The sequence below is a fragment of the Panthera tigris genome, chromosome C2 (genome assembly GCF_018350195.1).
Source record: "Panthera tigris isolate Pti1 chromosome C2, P.tigris_Pti1_mat1.1, whole genome shotgun sequence".
NCBI classification, from domain to species: domain Eukaryota; kingdom Metazoa; phylum Chordata; class Mammalia; order Carnivora; family Felidae; genus Panthera; species Panthera tigris.
Window position 1 is genome coordinate 82,001,997 of NC_056668.1, and position 9,302 is coordinate 82,011,298.

Here is a 9,302-nt window from a genome sequence, read left to right on the forward strand (position 1 = left end):
CGAGCCGGGCCGCGCCGGGCCGCGCCGGCGGGGCTGGGGACACCTGGGGGAGGGTCCGCTCCGCGGGCTCCGAGGAACGCTCGCGTACGGTCCCAGGAGGTCCGGGCAAGAAGAGGGTGCAATCCAGGCGGGCGGCTCCGGGACCGAGGCGGCGGCCCGAGCCCGTAGATGCTGGGGGATGCAGGCAGGTCGGTCCCGCGGCAATCTGGATGGACCGGTCCAGGAGGATCCCGGGCGCTGGAGAGCTCGGAGCCGGAGAACTCCGGGAGGCGGGCCGGGGCAGGAGGGCGCAAGTGGTGGTAGTTAGGGGGTACAGTTATCTGGCGGCCTGCCGCGGGCCCGCCTCGGATTCGGGGCACCGGGTGCGCTCACCGTCCGGGGTCCGAGCAGGGATCTTGCTGCGCCGCTCGCGTACTCACTTCTGTGGTCCCCAGCGCTGGCGCTGCCGCTCTGGTCGAGAGGGGCGGGACCGGCCGCCTGCCTGTCAGCGCCGTGGCCCCACCCCTCACCGCAGGCCGCCCACTCACAGACCGCCAGGCGCGCTTGTTCGGCCTCGAGAGCTCTCTGCTGGAGTTGAGTTGGTGGTGCCTCCATCAGGCCCACCCTCAGCGTCTCCGAGGCCTGGAGGGGGCGGAGCCAAGAAAAAGATGAATTAGATTGGGCGGAGCGATACTGTCAATCAGAGGGAAACCCCGCCTCCTATCTCCCATTGGCCATTAGTAACCGAACCTGAGTCTAAAGAGGTGCCAGTCACATACAACGAGCTGAGGGCGCCCCCCTGTGGCCTGTACCTGCCCAGAGACGCCCCCACGTGGCTGTCTTCTCTCCAGACACGTCCATATCCTAAACTGAGTTGAGGCACTATCAAGGGGACGCCCATCTGCAACACATCCTGCGACCAGGGTCTTCTGCTTATTTATTTATTTATTCATTCATTCAGCAGGGTATTTCGTCGTCCTTTGAGCATAGACTCTATTACTGCTGCTGCTAGAGCAACAGATTTTTCATTCTCTTGGAGTTAGTTTACTGATGGAGGCTGGCATGAAGTCATCACAACAGAGTATAACAGGTGTGATTATGGAGGAAGGACAGAGTTGCCACAGCACCTGTGAGGGGAATGGCTACGTCTGGCCCTGAGTAAATGACATTTCATCTGAAAGATGAAAAATGAGTAGTAGGTGAAAGATGTGTGTTTGGGGACAGGATGGGGGTGGCGTGGCTGTTTCAGACACAGGAACACACTTTGCATGAAGTCCCTGTGGCAAGAGAAACTGATATTCACTAAAGGAATCTGAAAGAAGTTCAGAATATCTTGAGTGTAGAGTTAGAGGCTGAGAAGAGCTGAAAGGAGGCTTAGAAGTAGGTGTGGGGGACCAAAAGAGTTGTTTTTAGACTCAAGGCCTTCCTGAGAGCTGGAGCTTGAAGCAGAGGCATTGCCATATCAGATTAGCAGGGCTGCCCTGGAAAGAAGGGGAGGAGGCAAGGGTGGAAATAGGGAGATGGAGAGAGGACTGTGCAGTCGTCAGGTAGAAGCAGGTGGTGGCTTGGACTAGGGTGGAGGCTGTGGGGATGGAGAAAAGTGGGCAGGTCTTAGATGTTTTAGGAGGTAGAATTCATGAGATTTGTGACTGAGTGTTTGAGAGAGATGTGGTAGATGGAGAACCCCTGGGTTTCTGGATTGACAATGAACTTCTACCTCCTTTGCTTGACAAACATTTACAAAGTGCAATCAACACTCTGAAATAATAGCTTTTGTTTATTAAGCGGTAGATGTTATTATAACCTCATTTTACAGACAAAATTGACATGTAGAATGGCTTAGGGACTTGCCCCAAGTCATAGTGCGAATAAGCGACAGAGGTAGGATTTGAATCCAGGACTGTATAGCTTTTAGACTCACTCATTCCACTTCATCAGAGACCTAAAGATCACCGAGGTGCTTGTTAAAAACTCAGAATCCTGAGCTACCCATTCCACCTTGGACCTTGGGACTCAGTCTCTGGGATATAGGGCCCAGGAATCTGTATCTTAAATAAGCATTCCGGGTGCTTCTGATGCATGCTGAAGTCTGTGAATATCACCGTGTAGCCTCTCACTGTCCTAGTTAGAGAAACATCCCTCCATGGGCCCTCTGAGTCTTCCCCAGCTACACTAAGATTTCTGGGGGGCAGAAAGTAAGGGATCACATACTAGGTGGCCTCAGAAACAAGATGGTCATACTTAATCCTTTGATCATGAAATACCTTAGTTTCAGTCCTGGATGCTCCATTAGAGCAAATGAAGTCATGGATCTGGTACTTGAAGACATTCTTCTGAGAGAGGTCCATCCTCCCAGCCACAGACATGTGTGGATACATGGGGCTAAGGCAGGGGGTGCCATGAGACAGAGGCCCAGATTCCACCTCAGATCTGTTCTCAAGCCCTAGGAACTTCCCACAACATCATTCAAGGCTCTAGATCACAGAAGGGATCTTGGAGATCATCTCGTACAACTGTTCCATTGTAGAGCTAGAAAGCTTGAGGCTTAGGGATAGGACTGCTTGCCCTAAAGTCCCCCTGCCCTGGGGTGCTGGTTGGCATTGGGAAGGGTAGTGTTTTGGCAGGTGGCCTGAGAGCAATACCTCTCCGCCAAAGGCCTGCTCATTGTAAGGCAGATCTGTGAGGCCGGCACTCCTGTTTGCTCAGCATCTGTGCCAGGCTAGGCCTCGCCCTGGACAAACACAGCCTGCCGAGCGGCAGGCACCAAGCTCCTTTGTTCTTGGGTTGATAGCAGGGCTACTAGGGCCCGTCCTCACCGGATGTTGGCACCGTGGTTCCCACGGGAATGCTTCCTGATCAAGAGGCCGATAGACTGAAGGGCACCGAGGTACTGGCTACAACAGCCTGGGGCAGGAAGGTGACCACCTGCCAACAGAACGGATGTGAGAGAGGAGCAGGTGGAGGTGTGGGGACTGAACGCCAAGCCGGTTAAGGAAAGCTGGGACACCTTCATCTCTTTGGGAGCAGGTGGGCAGAAGGTCCAAACCATCTTTCCAGGCTGAGGAGGTACCAAAGAACCCAGGGAGCAGGCTCTGACACTTGATTTGGAATGAAGGGAAAATATCCAGACTGAGGTCAAGGTTCTTCTCACTGAGCCCACCGTCCTTTGCCCATTTGAGACTGAAAAAAAGCTTAACATGTAAGCAAGAGTTTGAGCTTTGGGGTCAGAGAGACCTGAGTGCAAATTTTGGCATGGTCATTCACCAGCTGGGGTATTCACGATAAGAAGCTGAACCTTTCTGAGTCCTAGTACCCACAGGAATGAAGGTGGGGGGATGACCATACCTCCTTGTCTATTGTGATGCTCTGGCCCGAGGGCCAGGAGCACAGCAGGTGCCTGTTATATATATGGTCCCTATGACAATTAATACCCAGTGCCCAGAACCTCTCTGGAAACCCTGTCTGTTTGGGGACAACTAGAGGAATTGATTTGGGGCTTAATGCCCCCTGCACCTGTGACCAACTTCACATTGTCTTTTAAAAAGATAGTAAATATGTGTTCCTGGGCTTGTGGGCTGGAGATTGTTGCAAAAAAGTCAAAACTGGGAGAAGAGAGCTTGGAGGCAATGAAGGATGGCGGGCTTGATTTGATGAGTGCTTTTTGGGCTCCTGTCAAAGACCAGGGTGGAGGCAAGGAGACCAGCAAGGTGACCACAGGCAAGAGTTGATGATGACCTGGCTGGTTGTAGCCCAGTGATCTGAGCAGCAGCATGGGTGCTTATTTATAGGAAGAGAAGTAAAGACTTGAGGAGGAGCAGTTTGGGTGGGGAGGGGCTGGGGGATGAGGACTGAGGGTATCATTTTGGACTGGCTAAGTTTAGGCCTGTCAGACATCCAACTATGCACATGAAGCAGAGAGCTGGCTTCACAGCTCCCACCTCCTCCACTGACCATCTCCCTTGCCATCTATACAGCCTCAACTGTGGTATCTCTCTGTCCCCTGCAGGCTTGATCTCAGGGCTTTTGCACTGGCTCTTCCTTCTGCCTGGGTGCTCTATTTCTCTGCTTTCTCTCAGAATTAAGATCTCTGCTTAGATGTCACCTCCCTAACCAGTTTGCTTTCTTCCCTCCTCTCCTGCACCATCACTGTCTAGCCCATTGCACTATTTAATTTCCATATACTACTTAGCACTAATTGAGATTATACTGTTTAGTCATTAGCTTACATGTGTGTTATCTGTCTCCTTTCTAGACTGTAAGCTTCTTGAGAGCAGGGGCTTGCTTTATTTACCACTGAATCCCTGGTATAAGGCCAGTGTGCTGCATGAAGTGGCCCCTCAATAACAATTTATTGACCGAGTCAGTAAGTATGGCCAATATGTGGTGTTCATGCTGCCACTTTTTCTTCCGAAGCCCATGGCAGGCCCTGCTCATTGATTCTGAACTCTTTCTTCAACATGATGCAGACAGCCCTGGTCAACCCATCAGGTTTGGCACAGGAAGTCAAACCTACCTGCCATCCCTGTGGTGAACAAAAGTCCCCTTCTAGCTACCTGTATGACTTTGTGAGAGTCTTTTAAAGCTGAGTCTTGGACTTCAGCTTCCTCATGTGATGTCTCCTCCAAGATGTAGAGGAGTCTTTCCACCCCTCTTTGATGGGCGGGGCCTCCAGGCTGGAACCTGCTGCCACGGACAGACAAGGCGCTCGGTTCCTGTCTTTCCCCTGAGTCACAACCGCTCCTGAACCTTCCTCTCCCTCTGTTCTCGCCCCCACCGCCATCCGGTTTTCTCACCAGCCCCAGAAGATGAGGCTACAAGGGACCTTTTATACCTGGCCCAACAAAACCTTCCTTTTCAGATGAGGAAACTGAGATCAGAGAAGGACAGTCACTGGAGCCAGAAATCCAACAAAGACTAGCTGTCCACACCCAGCGTTTGGGCAGCAGCCATCCCTTCCCCGGAACCCTGGCGGGGCCTGGGCACTTGCTGTCAGCACCTCCTCTCCATGATAGGGAGCCGGGGGGGGGGGGGGGGGGGGGCGCAGCTTCCTTGTACTCAGGCACATTCCCAAGCCCCAGGAGGCGCGCGGCCTGGCCTCCCTCCAGGCCCTGGCAGTTGGCGGGAGAAGGATGCCCTGTGGATTCCTGGCTCCTTCCCCCTGCTTCCGAGCTGCTTGTTGGAAAGAGGTGAGAAAGGTGCAGGCCTCTTCCTTCACAGTTGCTTTTGGAAATTGCCTCAAGTTGTTTGGACCAGGGCGAGGCTCTAAGCTGTTGCAAAGCCAATTAATACCCTGTTGGCAGTTTCTCGCCTTCGTCCTTGTCCGATCCAACCTGGATCATCCCCTCCACTCTCTTGAAGCTATTCCACAGCCTCTCTGACAAGAGCTCCGTTCTGGCTTCCCTTGAGGAAAGGTGGAGGAAGAAATGGATGAGTATTGACTAAATCTCTCTGTGATCTTACGTGGAGGTGCTTTAAATGTCTCCCAGAGAGGGGACACTTCGGTTGCCTTTGAGCCTGCCTGCACAAAGCCCTTGTTTGCAAACTGTCTTTTCTCGTGGAGCAGCCGTACTTCCTTTTCTAGGAGCTATTTGGGGAAACTCTAATGTTTGAGGGAACAGAGAGCCAGCTCCTGCTCAGGAGGACAGTGAGGACCCAGAGGCATCCAAAAGTGCTAATTAAGGACCAATACCCATAGACATCTGGGGAAAGTTAAAAAAAAAAAAATGGAAAAGGCTTGGGCTTTCATGTTTAATGAGGAAGGAGGGAATATCAGGGACTAAGGGAAATTTCTGGGAGACAGATTTTAACTTGATATTGAACATTTCAGCTTTCAGCCCACTTATTGCACAGTTACTGTATGCTGTGGGGCACAGACATAAATGGGCGCCAGCCCACTCTGCCCAGGAGAGGGGTCACAGAAGCCTTCCCGAGGAGGCAGGCACCGAGTTGAGACCAGGCTGAGGCCCGGAGAATAAGAAAGATCAGCAAGGCTTCTTGGCCCTAGAAACACAATGGAAGCACCTGGCGAGCTTTTTGTTTTTTGTTTTCTGTTTTTAAAGAAGGATGCCTACCCCCAGAAACACTGGTTTGGGGCAGGACCTGAGCACTGATATCTCTGAAAAGCTCCCCAGGTGGGTCTAATGTTGGGGGCAGGTGGGGAGATCATGAAGTATGTGCTGGGGGACAGTCCAGGAGTCACTGGTGACACTGTCAGCAGTAACCACATTGCCGTGTTAGGGAGTCTGGAGCTCAGGTGAGGGAGATGGGAAGCCCCTGGTGGGTTTTAAGGTTCAAGCAGGGGGTTAAGCCAGTCCCATTTGCTTTTTAAAATTATGCCTTTTAGTCTAGCTTTCTCCCACTCCCCTCCCTTACACTCACCTGATGTAGAAGTCCCTACAGAGGCCCACTCCGGACCACCAGAGTCAATGAGGCCTCTGTCTGGGGCTCTCCTTTCTCCTGCCAGGCCCGGCCTCGGTGCCCGGGCAGTGTGGGTCCTTTGTACCCGCCTCAGGTGGGGAAGGGTCATCAGGATGCCCAGGCCCTTTTCGTTGCTTGTCTTCTCTCCCCAGCACCTGCCCAGGTAGTGGCTCTGGCCAATTCATCCTGGGCTTCTTTCCCAGCCCAGCCAGAAATGGTGCCACATCCACCTTAGGGTTCCAGCAGGTACTATCCAGGCGAGGCATCTTCTCCTCTCTGTTTTCCAAAGCTACCACTCTTGGGTCAGACCTAACGGCCTTTTCCCTCTCAGAAAGCTTTTTTTTTTTTTTTTTTTCAGGCCTTTCCAGGTCTCTGCTGCTGCTCCCAGAACCCTCCATGTGATGCCCCTCCTACTTCCCTCCAGAAGGAGAATACCGTGAGAGAAAGCAGGGCTTCAGAGTCCATGGCACTTGGCTTAGAAATCTGACACCACCTCTCAGACTGGGGGCGCCTGGGTGGCTCAGTCGGTTAAGCGTCCAACTTCAGCTCAGGTCACGATCTCGCGATCCATGAGTTCGAGCCCCGCATCGGGCTCTGTGCTGACAGCTCAGAGCCTGGAGCCTGTTTCAGATTCTGTGTCTCCCTCTCTCTCTGACCCTCCCCCGTTCATGCTCTGTCTCTCTCTGTCTCAAAAATAAATAAACGTTAAAAAAAATTTTTTTTAAAGAAATCTGACACCACCTCTCTTGAGCCTTGTGACCTCGGGCAAGTCACTTCAACTCTTTGATTCTGTTTTTTCACTTGTAAAACTACACAATCTCATGGGACAGTTCTGAGCATTAAATGAGAGAAGTATGTAAAGGCTTGAATGGAGTACCTAGTACCTAGCAGGTCTTCAATAAATGCTAGTACCACTCACTATCATCATCATCATCATCATCATCATTGTTGCTAGTACGGAGCCTGAGAGGGTGAGGGTTTCCACCTCCTACAGGGATGCAACCATGACACCAGACAGGTGGGGTCTCAGCCTTCATGCAGCTTCCAGTCAAAGAGATCTACGATGTTACAAAGCACATTTGGGAGGCCAGCAAGGCTGTGCTCAGAAGACGCTATGGCCTCTGAAATATTGACACTGACTTACCCAAGTAAGGGAAGGGAGGAGAAGCAGCAGGGCCAGAAGAGGCGGAAAGAATCACACTGATGTGGGGCACCTGGTTGGCTCAGTCAGTTAAGCGTCGTGGAATCAAGCCCCAGGTCGGGCTCTTCACTGTCAGTGTGGAGCCTGTTTGGGATTCTCTCTCTCCCTCTCTCTGCCCCTCCCCCCTCTCTCAAAATAAATAATTTTTTAAAAATCTTAAAAAAAAAAAAAGAATCACACTGATGTGCAGTAAGGAATGAGATACTTCCCCCATATCTTCTCACACAATTGCAGAACCCAACAAGTATGCTGAATTACTCCCAAATGCTGTGAGTCCCCAGACTCGATCTGCAGATCCACAGACTTTTGTCGGGCTCATACTACACAGTGTCCCTGGGGGATACCACCTTTGCCTATGGCTCTTTTCCATGTCCCAGATCCCACCTGTCCACTGGCTCCTGGACATCTCTCCATTTCGGTATCAAATCCAACATGTCCAAAATTATACTCCTCTTCCTTCTCCCCCAGCCCCACCAGTTCCTTCTGGGTCTGTATCTCAGCGAGGGACAGACAGTTCCATCTACCAGGTGCCCACACCCAAAACCAGAATGTCCATGTAGACTACTGTCCTTCCTTCACTCATCCTATTAGTCATCAGTCATGACAGATTTTAGCCACTTAACGTCTCTTTTCACGCTCTCTCGTGGTTCATATCCTCATATCCATCTTAGCTACTGCCCTGGTGTAAGCTAGTCCTTCCTCTCCTGCCTGTTTGGTGGCAGTTACCTTCCAACTGGTCCCCAAACTTTTGACTACTATGATATTTTGTAAATTATCATTTGTGATTAAGTGAGGCACCTCCACCAGCCACCTATCCTTGGATAGAGAGTCAGAATGTGGGCTCTGAAATCAAGCAGGTTGGGTTTAAGTCCTATCACTCACTAGCAGTGTGAATTTGAGCAAGTTATATAACCTCTCTGAGCCTCAGTTCCTCACCTGGAAAACAGGCATAGCTATGTGGTACACGGTGGCTATTTTTGTCTGCCCCCAATATACTCCTTCCTTCTCACTCTTCCTTTGGGTCACCACTCCTCCTCAACTCCACAGAGAAGAACTGCCAATACACAACCTGATCCCTGATCACAGGGGTGGGCATTGGCCCAAATCAGGCCAGTCGGAGCCTTCTCTTGGGAACTGGACTCTTGTGAGAAGTCACAGGGACTGAAGGTAGCTGGTGCTGAGCCAGTAGAGCAGTACCCTCTAGACAAGGTCCACACAGAGCCATGGCAAGCCCTGGTCCTGTCCCAGTCCATCCCAAATCCTGGCCTGGCTACTCATCTTTTTCTTCAATTCTGTGAACTAGCCAATGTCTTCCCAACATATTCTCTCTCTCTCTTTCCCTCCCCACCTCCCTTCTCACCTCTGCTCTTCCTCTCTCCTTTTTTGCTTAAATTAGGGCCTATTTCTGGCCCTATATCCTAAAATCTACACTATAGCACTGTTGCCAGGATGAAATGGGCCATGCCCATCAAGCCCATTTCCAAGAATGTTAGCTTAGGGTTGTCCTGGAACCAAAGCCTGCTTGGAGGTGAGGCTCAGTGGGGGCCATTCAGGGGACCTTGGGCATTGAGTAGATGGTGAGCCATATAAGGGCAGAGAATGCCTCTGGCTGCGGACCGCTGACCCCCAGGCCTGCGCAGTGTCCCACATCTAGCATCTAGCATCTAGTAAACATCTGCTGACTGTTGATGTTCAGAGTCTACAG